The sequence below is a fragment of the Symphalangus syndactylus genome, chromosome 6 (assembly GCF_028878055.3).
Source record: "Symphalangus syndactylus isolate Jambi chromosome 6, NHGRI_mSymSyn1-v2.1_pri, whole genome shotgun sequence".
Classification (NCBI taxonomy): Eukaryota; Metazoa; Chordata; class Mammalia; order Primates; family Hylobatidae; genus Symphalangus; species Symphalangus syndactylus.
The window spans coordinates 19,993,800-20,007,713 of NC_072428.2; the positions used below are offsets into that span (position 1 = coordinate 19,993,800).

General features: G+C 39.1%; 1 protein-coding gene across 3 annotated transcripts in view; it reads right to left on the minus strand.

Moving 5' to 3' along the window:
• PRR5L (proline rich 5 like) overlaps nt 1-13,914 on the minus strand; it is a 178,039-nt gene that overhangs the window by 129,216 nt on the left and 34,909 nt on the right. The window lies entirely within an intron of this gene.

The window sequence follows — 13,914 nt, forward strand, 5'->3', positions numbered from 1 at the left end:
TCTATTGATGAGAATGATGTTTATTCATTCAACAAACATTACTTAAGCACCTACCAGGTACTAGATTAGGCACTAAGGGAATACAGCAGAGAGCAACACAGAAAAATCCCTGACATACCAGCGCTGGCATTATACCTTAAAAAAAAAAAAAAAATTAGGCCAGGCATGGTGGTTCACGCCTATAATCCTAGCACTTTGGGAGGCTGAGGTGGGCAGATCGCTTGAACCCAGGAGCTCAAGACTGGCCTGGGCAACATGGCCAAACTCAGTCTCTACTAAAAATGCAAAAATTAGCCGGGTGTGTGGTGCATGCCTATAGTCCCAGCTACTCGGGAGGCTGAGGTGGGAGGATTGCTTGAGCCCAAGAGAAGGAGGTTGCAAGTGAGCTGTGATCATGCCACTGCACTCTAGCCTGGGCAACAGAGACCTCATCTCGAATTTAAAAAAAAACAATTAGTTTTCTTTTTTAAATACATTTAACTTTGAAAAAGAGAGTCTATTTTATTAAGTAAACAATCCCTGGTTGGTTGGCAGATATGGCAAAAATGGTGAGGGTGATACAAAATCAGCTGCATTTGGATGTGCTGGGTCTGAGGCAGCTCACTAAGTACCCATGGGAAGAAGGGCTGTCCAGGCTGGTGCTCCTCGAACCTCATGGCCACATTCCCTCCCAGGTTCTGCTCGCCTCCTCCCGTTTTCACCCCAAGTCATGCAGTTACTCCTTTGACTACGTTCTGCAGCTTACACAAGATTAAATCAGAGTATTTCCATTTCAAAATGTAAGAAAACCCACTAATAGGATTCACCGCGGCAAAGCTTTGTAAATGAATAAACGAAGGAAACTTTGAATAAGAAAATATTTATAAAGAAAAGTGGCTTCACTTTTGCTTATTATATAGTTGGCTAACCATGAGTCACACTATGGAGAACATGGTTTTTTGAATCTATATTAATATCCTATAATTATCCTGTCAAAGCTCCCACTTAAGTAGACCATATTGTATTTGCATTCTAAATAAATACCACGTACTTGAGAATAATTTGTCTCCTTGAGTAGATCAATAGAGCCCTACTTCTCCAGTTAAATGAACAATATAACCACATCACAACATGTGGCTGCTTTCCCTGGAGCCTGCTGCACACCAGTCCTGTTTCTACCCTAAATAATTCAAATTTCCCTTATAGGAAAACAGGCATTAGTGAACTGTACAGTAACTTTCATTTCCACAAACTTCACTCATTTCACATTACCCCCCAAACACCGCACACACACACACACACACACACACACACCGCCACCCAAGCAGACAATATTTATAGAAAGGTTTCTACTCAGCCAAGCATGGTGGCTCATGCCTATAATTCCAGCACTTTGGGAGATCAAGGCAGGCAGATCACTTGAGCCCAGGAGCTCGAGACCAGCCTTGGCAACGTGCAGAAACCCTGTCTCTACAAAAAATACAAAAATTAGCCTGGCGTAGTGGCATGCACCTGTAGTTTCAGCTACGTGGGAGAAAGGCTGAGGTCGAGGCTGCAATGAGCCATCATTGCACCACTGCACTCCAGCCTGGGCCACAGAGTAAGACTCTGTCTTAAAAGAAAAAAAAATCTCCACTCAAAACATAGATGGAGACTTAAATAAACATTTTTGGTGATGGTACAGATCAAATGATCAGATGAAATACTATTCAGCATTTCAAAAGCAATACCTAGCAAAGATAATTACTGGGTGAGTGAGTGTTTTGCAGTCAGAGCTCAGTGGAAGTACAAAATTATTCCTTAGCAACCTCAGATCAATTAACAGTATGAATTATATATAATGGATTCATTCATTTGATCACTCAACAAAAGTTTATTTAGTTCCTTCTGTCTTGCTAAGTACTGAGTTAGATGCCAGAATACAAAGGTGAACAAAAGGAGCCTACAGTCTAGCGTATGAGGAAGATGTAATCAAATTACCACACAAATACAGAATTACAAACTGTGAGGAGTGCTACATAGAAAAGGTAAGTGTAAAACAAAAAGGGGGCCTGACCTATGCTGAAGAGTTAAGATCAACCAAAAGCCAAAGGACAAAGAGTGGTGAACCAGGCAAAGAGGGAGGGGAAAGGGCTCCAAGCAAAAAGAAATAGAGTAAATAATAACCTTGATGGTGTACCAGAGGAGCCGAAGCCAGCAAATACTAGGCGGAGTTCAGAACTAGCCAAGAGTAAGGTACAAGGCAGGCAAGGGCCAGATTGCACAGGTTCTTGGAGGCCGTGGCCAGGAGCTTGTTTGGACTATATTCTGAGACCAGTGGAAAGCCACAGAAGAACTTTAAGTAGAGAGGGAAATACAATCAGATGTACATTTTGAAAACCACATACAAGTGGCAGTGTCAAAAACACCTGTTAATTGTCCCTCAGTATCCATTTTTCCTTTCTTCCACAGTCATGAAATTTCCCCTGGACCCAAGACCATCCAGGATAAAGACTACATTTCCCAGCCTCCTTTGCAATAGGTGTGTCTCTGTGACTAGAAGATGGCCAATGGCATGTGAACAGAATAGCCAAGTGGGAGGGGCTTCTAAGAGACTCCCATGTGCTCTTCGTTTTCTTTGGCCCTTCCTCCATGGTGCAGCCTGGAAACCAGATGCTACCATCTTGGACCATGAGGATGAAGCCTCTTGTGCAGGAGCAGCACAAAAAGGGGATCCTGGGTTCTTGCCAGCGTGGACTGCTTTGCTAGCCCTGGACAGCTCCTTTTACTTTTTAATTTATTGAGCTATAATCTACATACACTTTTTATATACAATAAACCCCTGCATCCATTTAAAGTGTACAATTTGATTTGTTCTGGCAGTTGTATACAGCTGTGCAACTACCAACACAACCAAAGTTCAGAACATTTCTACCATTCCCAGAAGATTTCCATGCCCTTGTGCAATTCATCCCCAACCCTACACCCAGAATGAGGCAATCGCTGATCCGCTTTCTGTCACAGTCTATTTCTCATTTTCTATAGCTTTCTATAAATGGACTCATATGTTACACACTCTTCTGTGTCTAGCTGCTTCCATTCAGCATAACTATTTTGAGATTAATCCATGCTGTTCTATACATAGTTCATTCATTTTTATGACTGAGTTGTATTCTGTCATATGGTTGTGCCACACTTCATTTAATCCACTCACCAGTCAATGGACATTTGGGTTGTTTACTGTTTGGGGCTATTGTGTACATAAATGTGAACATTTACATATAGTCTTTATATAGATGTATGCTTCATTTCTCTGGGAGAATACCTAGGAGTGGAATGGCCAGGCTGTATGGTAGGTGTATGTTTAACAATATGGGAAACAGCCAGTTTTTCAAGGTAAGTATGTCATTTTCCATCCCTACGAGCAGCGAATAGGAGTGCCATTTGCTCCAGATCTTCCCAATACCTGGTCTTGTCAAACTTTTGAATTTTAGACATTCTAATGGGTTCTCAGTAGGCTACCTGGATTTTTTTTTTATTATTATACTTTAGGTTTTAGGGTATACCTGGATTTTTATATGAATAAAAAATAAAATTTTAAGTTGTCTTTAAGCCACATTATTTTGGATTTGCTATCACTCTTAGCCAAAGCTAAATTCTATTGAATACAGAAAGCAAGGAAGGAAGAGGAAGACCAGTTAGGAGACTCCTGTAGTTCCCACAAGAGATGATGGTAGATTGGAGTAGGGAAAGGCAGTGGATATGGAGAAAAATGAATGGGTTATTAGTCTATTTTACATTGCTATAAAGGAACACCCAAGACTGGGTAATTTATAAGGAAAAGAGGTTTATTTGGCTCATGGTTCTGCAAGCTGTACGAGTACAGTGCCAGCACCTGCTCCTGATGGGGCCTCAACAAGCTTCCACTCATTGTGGGAGGCAAAGGGGAGCAGGCATGTCACATGGTGAGAGAGGGAGCAACAACAGGAGGAGGAGGTGCCAGGCTCTTTAAACAACCAGCTCTCACATGAACTAACAGAGTGAGAACTCACTCATCACCAAGGGAAGGTCACAAAGCCAGTCATGGGGGGTCCACTCCCATGACCCAAACACCTCCTACCAGGCCCCACCTCCACCACTGGGGATCACATTTCAACATGAGATTTGGAGGGGACAAATGTCCAAACCATAGCAGATGGATTGGTGAGACATTTAGGAGATAATGGATGTAGGATTCCATGATAAATTAGGTTTAGAGGGTTAAGAAAATCACTCAGGTTATATAGTAGAGGAACGGGGTCTCAGAACCAGGCCTATTTAATGCCAGAGAATACTCCCAACTACCGCCCTCTTTGTCCCCAAGATGCCAAAGTCACATGGAGGAGAACTGGCAACAGCTGCAGCTTCAGCTATGGCAAACTTACAGTTTTGCTGGTTTGGTTGTTTGTGTCTTTGTTTTGTTGTGTAAGAGGGCATTTTAGGCAGAAGGAAAGAGGATGTACAAATGATGGTGTTGGCATCCATGGGTTTTTTTTGTAATATTATTACATTTTTGTTAATACTAATGAAATTATTATTGTTATTGATTTCTGTGTGTACCTTCTTTTAACTTCGAATCCAGGGGGGGATAAAAATTAAAGGACTTAAATAAGAATGAGCCCATCTAAAGCCAAGAACTAGACTAAGAGCTTTAGGTGAATGATTTTTTATTTCATCCTCACAACAATCCTGTGGTTTTCTGCATTTTACAGGTAAAGAAACTAAGACCCAGAAAGGTTAAGTAACCTATCTAAGGTCAAACAGCTTGTAAGGAGTGACACTTATGTTTTGGAACTTCATTTCCAAATATATATACATACATAGACATATTCTGTTTTTCTGGAGAACCCTGACTAATACAAGCTCCAAATCATAACTACCTCTTTGAATCACATTTTTCTATGAACTTGTGGATATACATGAATAAAAATCTGTCTTTTTCTCTTGCTAATCTCTTTTTTCAGCTTAGCTCACAGTTTAATTCATGGTCAATCTGGCTAACATTGAATGGATTTATTATAAGGTTTGAAAATGAGTTTTAATATCAATAGCATTTCGATGCTAAACTAGAGTTTGCTGTTCTCTCTTAAAAGGATAAAGTTTCTTGGATTATTGTTCTGCTCTTAGTAGGAAGTTATGAAAGTTTGTTTCTTCTTTTACTTTTTGAATAATCTACTGAGGAAACAAGGATTCTCTGTCTTATCAGAATAATTTCCTATGCTTTATGTTATCTTTATCATGTCTTTGATTATTTAAAAGAACCAAATCTTTTTCTCTAAATGACCTATGATTCTATTTCATCAAGTGTTCAAACTTTTTGACATTTTTGACAACTTCCCAAATGAAATTCTAAATGAATTCTTCTTAACTTCAAACTGATTTTGAGATCAAGACCGCTCCTGAAAAATCTGAAAGAATTTGTTCTCTTGCCTTGTAAAAAGAGAGATGTTAAACAAATTAAGTTATTTGACATTCTAAATTGCCTATGAAGCATTGTCAAATAAAAAGGGATTCTTAACTGTCTCTATGTTGTATTAGTACAGGTATATGTTATTAATATAAATATTTCAGAAATGTATAATGTTCTTAGAAATCTGTCAATGTGGACCAGGTGCGGTGGCTCATGCCTGTAATCCCAGCACTTTAGGAGGCCAAGGCGGGAGGATCAATTGAGGTCAGGAGTTCAAGACCAGCCTGGCCAACATTGTGTAACCCCATCTCTACTAAAAATACAAAAATTAGCCAGGCATGGTGGCGGACGCCTGTAATCCCAGCTACTCAGGAGGCTGAGGCAGGAGAATCACTTGAACCCAGGAGGCGGAGGTTGCAATGAGCTGAGATCACATCTCTAACACCGGCCTACACAACAAGAGGGAAACTCCATCTCAAAAAAAAAAAAAAAAAAACCTGTCAATGTCCTTGCTGTCCATGATATGTCCTGGCAAATGTTATCAGTCATAATTCTAGTTATTGTCTCTAAATGTTGTATTAATATGTCACAGAGACAATGAAATTTTCTTAGCAATTACATTATAATGAACTCTCATCATACCTTTAACCACAGCCATTTTAAGTCTTTTGTCATCCACAGATAGTTACTGTTTTACTCTGATGCCTCCCTGAATGCTTTTACAATCAGCAACTGGGCAAAGGGCTTCATGTTTAACAAAAGGGCCTGTCTCAAGACCCACGGAAAGGGATATGACAAGTACTCAGGAGTACAGGTTTCCAATTACATTACCTAAGTAACCTGATGATTATACCACTAGACTGAGTTAGGATTTCCAGAACTAATAGAGGAGACAGGGTTTCATAAAACTGCTAAGATCAAGCGAAACAAAAATGAATTGCATAGGACTAAATGAATTGATGAAGAAGAGTTAAAATTTTTGTGGCCTTTTTATTTGGAATATTGTTAGTTCTTTAATGATCTATTTTCCGGGGATATAAGGAAACCCTTTCTCTTTTCTCTTAAACTATCTATAACTTACAGCAACTTAGTAGATTATATGTCTGTAAACAAAACTGAAACATTCATCTTTTTCTCTCTATAACCCCCCTAGAATTCAGAAACTCTTATTGAGTATTCTTATTTTCATGGCAATATAGCTATTTGCGTAAGTTTAATAAAAATCTCTTCCCCTTGAAACAAGAGATAATTGGAAACATAGGTTATATTATGAAGGCTTTGACTAAATTGTCATATTTGAGACTGACGTGCCTTGAATCAGATATGACCAATATTTTAACAACTAAGTTTGACTTTATGGAGTCAATGCTTTAAAAAGCCGTCTTGGAAAAATAGACCTGGTTCCTGGACTACAGGGTTCCCAGCCTTACAGATGAGTAATGAAGGTCACTTTTGTGGCAGTCTCAGGAAACAGTATGTTTTGAAGACCTCAAGAAGACAGCAATTCACCCAAATCTCTAGGGACTACAAGTGAAGTCGGATAGCAAGCTCTTGGCTTGACTTTTTGCCTCAAAGGCTTTTAAAGGTCCAATCTGAGGTTCATTATAAAAGTTCCAATAAAGCACATTTTAAAAAGTTTGTATGGTCAATTACCATTTTTGCTGCACTTATGCAAATAAATGATCAGGCCACATTTAATGAGATGGCTTATTTTATAAATAAGGGTAATCTTACTTTGATTATCTTTGAGCAAAATGGGAATAATTGTAGAGAGAAATTTTATATGCAGTGGAAAACTATGACTCACCCTGTGGGTTATCAGATTCCAGTCCTATTCATTGTCTTTGAGCTGTTTTTATCTCAATGTAAATTGGATCCTGCTCTTTTACACATTTTTTCAGTAATTAATGTTTCCAATTTTTCTCCCACCTTCCTGACTTGAGAGCTAAAACTGCCCTTTTCCCAAAGCTCTGGAAGTTGAAGCTGGATGAATTCGTATAACTTCAAAGGATTTATCACAACAGTTTGGGCCAGTGAGAAAGTTCACTAGAACACCTCATCTTCCATGCCACGCTCAAGGAAATAACCACGACCATAACATTGCCACTGTCATCCTCATTTCATCATCCAAAGACACTTTGGGCCCAATTTCTATTAACCTTCTTGACTGGCTGCACTCTAGGCTAAAAGAAAAAAAGGAAAAACATGAGCTTATTGTCTGCTTCAACCATTAATCTTTGTTTTTGTTTTGTCTCCATAGAAATGCCCTTTATTAAATACCTGATTGTTTCCAGCACATAAAGGCCTAACTTCCACCTGCACCACTGCCTCCTGAAATGATTTACAAATGTGTAACCTTTCCCAGGATTGGAAGACTGGTTAAATGGAATATGGGGCAATCAAATAATTCTGCTCTTTATCTGTGACATTTCTAGGAAAGTTTCAGATGAGGGAATGAAGAGAACCAGAATTTACCACTATAAAGAGTATTTTTTTCTGAATATCCCTCATCTGCCTAAAAGCAGAGCCTCCCAAAGAAATTTGATAGCCATTAATGCCCTCTATGGGAGTTTCGCAACTCAGGAAGATAGATTCCTATCACTGGAGATGAGAAGTTGGCATCGGGAAAAACATATACTGCCACTGTGTTAAAGAAATACCTGAGACTGGGTAATTTATAAAGAAAAAAGATCTGATTGGCTCATGGTTCCACAGGCTGTACAGGAAGCATGATGTTGGCATCTGCTCAGCTTCTGAGGGGGCCTCAGGAACCTTTCAATCATGGTGGAAAACAAAGAGGGAGCAAGGCACTCCACATGGCTGGTGCAGGAGAAAGAGAGAGGGGTGAGTTGCCACTCACGTTTAAACAACCAAATCTTGTGGGAACTCTATCACAAGAACAGCACCAAAGGGGTAAATGCGCCCCCATGATCCAATCGCCTCTCACCAGGCCCCACCTCCAACACTGGGGATTACAATTGGACATAAGATTTGGGTGGGGACACAAATCCAAACCATATCAGCCTCAAAACTCATATTTCCCACTCATATTTCTGAGTCCATTTATCTTTCCTAAAAGTCATTTGTTTCCCCATAAGTGTCCTTCTCTCCCTCTTTCCCCTATTATGATAGTAAGACCCCAAATTCTAACTGCTTTTTAAAGTCACATTTTTCTGTCAGCTTCATGTACATACATGAATATTGCTATACCTGTCTTTTGTCATGTTGACAGAAAAGGTAAACTGTAACATATTTCAAGAGATTTATTCTGAGCCAAATGTAAGGACCATGACCTGTGACAACCCCAAGAGGTCCTGGGAACATGTACCCAAGGAGATAGGGTTACAGCTCGATTTTGGAAAATGCTACAGGCAGACATCAATCAGTAAGTGTAAGGTGTACATTGGTTCAATCCAGAAAGGCAGGAGAACTTGAAGTTGGGACAGGGGGTGCCGATAGGGGTACCTACAGGTCATAGGTAGATTCAGAGATTTTCTGATTGGCAGTTGGTAGAAAGAATTATTATCTAAAGACCGGGAGTCAATAGAAAGGAGTGTCAGGGTTAAGATAAGCGATTGTGGAGTCTAAGGTTCTTATTATGTAGAAGAATTCTCATAGGTGACTACCCTTAGAGGAAACAGATGACCAGTGATTTCTATTCAGACCTTTAAAAGTGCTAGATTCTCAATCTCTTGAGAATCAGAAAAAGACCTGGAAAGGGAAGAGGATTCTCTAGAGAATGTAAATTTCTCCTACAAGAGAGAATTTTGCAGGGACATTCCAAAACATGTCAAAGAAATATATGTTGGGTAAAATAATTTCTTTCAGGGCCTGCTGTCATGTGATGCTATACTAGAGTCAGGTTGGAATTTGGAATCTTATTGTTACAAAGAGTATGTTTTGTCAGTCTTAGGATCTCTGTTTGAATGTTAATGCTGATTGGTTGTGCCTGAAATTCCAAAGGGAGGAGGGTAAAATAAGACATGTTCAACACCCCCATTGCCATCATGGCATGAACTAGTTTTTCAGGTTTACCCTGGAATCCCCTTGGCCGAGAGGAAAGGTCCATTCAGTTCGGTGGGCATCTTAGAGTTTTATTTTTGGTTTACAGTCAGTTTCATTTGCAGTTCCTCAATTACTGAATGTAAGAAGGTAAAGGAGAAGTATTTCCTCCTCACAGTGTAAATGAAACAGAGACTGCCTCCACAGGATTGTGTTAAATTAATAGCTACCTGTATATAAGAATTATTCTGCTTGTCCAATGGCCCCAACTGGGGGCACAGAGTCAGAAAATTCATTAAGTCAATTTTCCACTCCACTTTAACTTGTGATTTAAAGGTTTCATATCACCCTCCTGTTTCATCTCCAACTGGCTTCTAGTGGAATTCACCCAGTGCAGACAAAAGGGTTTTATTTCTGCCCCTAACTAGGTGAGGTGTTAACAACCACTTACCATGATATTTAATTGGGTTCTTAAGAATAGTTTAGATTCTTTAAATACTTATGACCTTTCCAGGTGGCATTTAAAAAGTCATTTCAAGAGTTCAGCCACTTTAACTGAAACAATCTAATGGAGCCTCTGCCAGCTAGCTCCTTGTGGGGATGGGGGTGGGGGTGGGAGGAGGGAGGAGCCTGTTCAGCATACCACAGGGGTACATCAGTCAAATGAGGAATAGAAAACCTGCTATAGAACAAATGACTGGTGAAACTACCATCAGAGTGAACAGGCAACCTACAAAATGGGAGAAAATTTTCGCAACCTACTCATCTGACAAAGGGCTAATATCCAGAATCTACAATGAACTCAAACAAATTTACAAGAAAAAAAACAAACAACCCCATCAAAAAGTGGGCGAAGGACATGAACAGACACTTCTCAAAAGAAGACATTTATGCAGCCAAAAAACACATGAAAAAATGCTCATCATCACTGGCCATCAGAGAAATGCAAATTAAAACCACAATGAGATACCATCTCACACCAGTTAGAATGGCCATCATTAAAAAGTCAGGAAATAACAGGTGCTGGAGAGGATGTGGAGGAATAGGAACACTTTTACACTGTTGGTGGGACTGTAAACTAATTCAACCATTGTGGAAGTCAGTGTGGAGATTCCTCAGGGATCTAGAACTAGAAATACCATTTGACCCAGCCATCCCATTACTGGGTATATACCCAAAGGACTATAAATCATGCTGCTATAAAGACACACGCACACGTATGTTTATTGAGGCACTATTCACAATAGCAAAGACTTGGAACCAACCCAAATGTCCAACAACGATAGACTGGATTAAGAAAATGTGGCACATATACACCATGGACTACTATGCAGCCATAAAAAATGATGAGTTCATGTCCTTTGTAGGGACATGGATGAAACTGGAAACCATTATTCTCAGTAAACTATCGCAGGGACAAAAAACCAAACACCGCATGTTCTCACTCATAGGTGGGAATTGAACAATGAGAACACATGGACACAGGAAGGGGAACATCACACTGTTTTGGGGTGGGGGGAGGGGGAAGGGACAGCATCAGGAGATATACCTAATGCTAAAGGATGAGTTAATGGGTGCAGCACACCAACATGGCACATGGATACTTATGTAACAAACCTGCACATTGTGCACATGTACCCTAAAACTTAAAGTATAATAATAATAATAATAAAGAACAAATGACTGACCCAGGGTCTTCAAATCAATGGAATTGGGTAAAAAGAGGGGAGGGGAAAACTATTAGAGATTAAAGGATTAGAGACTCAAGAGGTAGATCAATCAAATGTAATTTTGGTTTGGATCTTGATTCCAATAAACCAAGTGCTAAAAGATTTTTTTTGAGAAAACTGGGAAAATTGAATGTGTATCGGGTATTAGAAGATCCAGTTAGAATTGAATCATAGATGGTTGTTAATTTAATTGTGAGTGATAGCAATAATGGTTTGCCTGTGTGTGTGTGTGTGTGTGTGTGTGTGTGTGTATCTATTGGGGAGACACATTAAAGTGTTTAGAGATAAAAAGTTATAACATTTGCAGTTTACTTTAAATACACCTGGAAGGAAAAGGTGTATATTGGAGGATGAAGGGACACAGATTAAACAAAATCAGAAGAATGCTGATAATTATTAAAACTGGGTGATGGGTATGTAGAGGTTCACTATTTTAATTTTGTATGTTTGATATTTTAAATAATAAAAAAGTAAAATAAAAAGGCACACGTTGTTGCTGGTAGTGTAAATTAATACAAATTCTTTGAAAAAGAATTTGAAATACCAAAAATAATAAAAATGTTTACCTCTTAATAAAAAACAAACAAATAAAAAAACCTCAGCATTTTTGCAGACCAACAACTGACTCACAGGAATCTATCCTAAGAAAATCATCCCGGATATGTGTAAAGATTACTGAAAGGGTATTTGTCCTGGGGGAGGTTCGAATGTCAGAACATGGAAAACAACTGTAATTGCCATCAATAAAAATTAGTTTAACTTATGGAAAAAGACTATGTTGGTGTATCATGCCGTCGAGAGACAGGAGTAGCTGGATTTCCCAGGCCGACTAAGAATCCCTAAGCCTAGCTGGGAAGGTGACCACGTCCACCTTTAAACAGGGGGCTTGCAACTTAGCTCACACCCGACCAATCAGATAGTAGAGACAGCTCACTAAAATGCTAGTTAGGCAAAAACAGGAGGTTAAGAAATAGCCAATCATCTATTGCCTGAGAGCACAGCAGGAGGGACAGTGATCAGGATATAAACCCAGGCATTCAAGCCGGCAACGGCTACCCTCTTTGGGTCCCCTCCCTTTGTATGGGAGCTCTGTTTTCACTCTATTAAATCTTGCAACTGCACTCTCTTCTGGTCCATGTTTGTTACGGCTCGAGATGAGCTTTCGCTCCCTGTCCACCACTGCCGTTTGCTGCTGTCACAGACCTGCCGCTGACTTCCATCCCTCCAGATCCAGCAGGGTGTCCGCTGTGCTCCTGATCCAGCGAGGCGCCCATTGCCACTCCAAATTGGGCTAAAGGCTTGCCATCGTTCCTGCATGGTTAAGTGCCCGGGTTGGTCCTAATCGAGCTGAACATTTGTCACTGGGTTCCACGGTTCTCTTCTGTGACCCATGGCTTCTAATAGAGCTATAAAACACAACGCATGGCCCAAGATTCCATTCTTTGGAATCCGTGAGGCCAAGAACCCCATGTCAGAGAACACGAGGCTTGCCACCATGTTGGAAGCGACCCGCCGCCATTTTGGAAGCAGCCCGCCATCATCTTGGGAGCTCTGGGAGCAAGGACCACCAGTAACATCACCATGAAAAATGTTGTTGAAAAATACTAATATAAAAATGTACAAAATGGGTTTTTAAAAAGATTACAAAATAATTGGCACCCTACAGTCAGACTTGCACTAAAATTAAGAAAATAAAAAGATCTTAAGAGAATGAAAAGATATACCTTGAAAGTCACAATGATTTTCTCTAAATAGTGGGACTATAGATGACTTATTTTCTACTTTTTAGTTTTCAGTATTGTCTAAAATTCTAAATATATATTTGTTTTCAGATTAATTTTAAAAGAATACGTTAAATTTCTTAATGTTAAATGTCATGCTTTACAAATGCATAAAGCACTATTTTTTCTTAGAATTTTTTGGCAATGACTATTTTTTGAATTAAAAAATTGTTTTTAATTTTTGTGGGTACATAGTAGGTGCATTTATTCTTAGAATTTTTTTTTTATTTGCAGTAAAGGACACTAATTTCAAGTGCCCAACCTACTGGTTTTTTTACATATGTACACACCCAGATGTTACCACTATCCACATCAAGATACAGAGCGTTTCCAGCACCTCCTGTTTCCTTACACACATTTCCAGTCTATTGCCTTTACTTAGAATTAACCATTATTTTGACATCTATAAATATTGTCAGATTTGTACTGTTCTTTAACATTATCTAAATTGTATGATGCAGTATATACTTTTTGGATCTAGCTTCTGGAACACAGCACAGTGTTTGTAATTCACTTATATTCTTGTGTGTTCTAGTGATCCATTCTTTTGTACTAACTATATAGAATTTAATTATCTAATTATGTCATAATTTATTTATTCATTATCTTATTACTGAGGCATTTGAGCTGTTTCAAGTTAGGGACTATTAGGAATCACTTTTCTAGTAACTTTGTTGTTTAAGTCTTTTGTGGACATATACACCCATTTCTCTTGGGTATATACCTAGGAGTGAAATAAATCGTTAATTATAATAACTGCCAAATAGCTTTCCAAAGTAGCACCATTTTATATTCCTACTAACAATGTAAGAGACTTCCATTTGTTCCACATCCTTGCCAATACACGGTATTATTAGTCTTTTAAATTTTAGCTCAATTTTTTAAAAGACAGAGTCTTGCTATGTTGCCCAGGCTGGAGTGCAGTGGCATAATCATAGCTCACTGCAGTGTCAAACTCCCTAAACTGAAGCAATCTTTCTGCATCAGCCTTTTG